We start from the raw sequence: 1,592 nt of genomic DNA on the forward strand, positions 1-1,592 counted from the left end.
GGGGGGGGGGAGTCCGCCTCGGAGTCGTCGGACACCTGAAAGCGGGAACTCTTTCGAGTTCCCGTGGCCACCTTCTTGGCCTTCTTCTCCGACACCACGTGTTGTGCCGGAACCAGCTACCCCGCTAGACGGGCGTCCAATGGGTCTTCTGGCATGGGAGCCGGGCAGATGAGCTGCTCGGCCTTCTTCATCCACTCCTGTTAAAGGAGAAGGGAGATTAAAACCCGCTTAGGGTCGAATTATTAACAACAAGTGTCCCGTAAAGGGGTAGAATCACTTACCTCGTCGGCTGGACGCTGCGAGTGGAATCCGCGATCTTCCGTCGCGGATGCGGGAGCTTTGGCGCCCTTGAACAGCACCCTCCAGGCGCCTTCGTACGTTGTGTCGAAGAGCTCGCTTAGCGCCTGGTGCTGTTCCGGATCGAACTCCCACATATTGAATGCCCGTTCTTGGCGTGGGAGAATCCGGCGGACGAGCATGACCTGGACCACGTTAACCAGCCTGAGCTTCTTGTTCACCAGCTTCTGGATACAGGCTTGGAGTCCCGTCAGCTCCTTCGAATTACCCCACCGCAAGCCCTTCTCTTTCCAGGAGGTGAGCTGCGTAGGGATACCAGATCTGAACTCGGTGATATAGAACCACCCTGACTGCCACCCCTTGACGGATTCCACGACGGCCCCTTCGAACCAAAGGACGTTGGGCATCTTGCCCAACATGGCGCCTCCGCACTCTGCTTGAGTGCCCTTCACCACCTTCGGCTTGACATTGAAGGTCTTGAGCCATAAGCCAAAGTGGGGCTGGATGCAGAGGAAGGCCTCGCACACGACGATAAACGCCAAGATGTTGAGGATGAAGTTCGGTGCCAGATCATGGAAATCCAGGCCGTAGTAGAACATGAGCCCCCGGACAAAGGGGTGGAGTGGAAAGCCCAGTCCGCGGAGGAAGTGGGGAAGGAAAACGACCCTCTCATGGGGCCCCGGGGTGGGGATGAGCTGCCCCTCGTCGGGCAGCCGATGCGCGATGTCGCCGGAAAGGTATCCGGCGTTGCGCAGCTTGGTGATGTGCTCCTCCTTGATGGTGGAGGCCAACCACTTGCCTCCCGCTCCAGACATGGTCGGAGAAGGTTGAGACGAGATGCGCGAACTTGGGCGGTGGAGCTCGAGTGCGTGGAGATGGATAAGCAAAGGAGGAAGAAGCCGTAGGTGAAAGGGTGAATCCTTATCCCTTATATATAGGCGGACGAAACTATGCGTCCCCCACCAGCCTGGTAAAACTCGCTTATCTCCCAAGCACCACCATCAATGGCGCGGTTGGGTTACCCACGTCCGTATTGATGAGAATCCCGGAATAAGGGGAACACGATCTCTGCTTCGACAAGACGTGCCAAGGAAACCGCTTCGCTAAACGCGCTGAGGCGGTATAATAAAAAACGATTCAAGTAAAGGCTTGGTAGTGGTGTGACATCATGCCGCAAAATACGTCAGCAGATTGAGCTTGTGTACATTTTATTCTCTCTACGGTGGAATGTGGAATTTATTTTGCAGAGCCGGACACTATCCTGGTGTTCATGATCTTCTCTGGATTATTTAAGG

The sequence above is a fragment of the Triticum aestivum genome, chromosome 1B (assembly GCF_018294505.1).
Source record: "Triticum aestivum cultivar Chinese Spring chromosome 1B, IWGSC CS RefSeq v2.1, whole genome shotgun sequence".
Classification (NCBI taxonomy): domain Eukaryota; kingdom Viridiplantae; phylum Streptophyta; class Magnoliopsida; order Poales; family Poaceae; genus Triticum; species Triticum aestivum.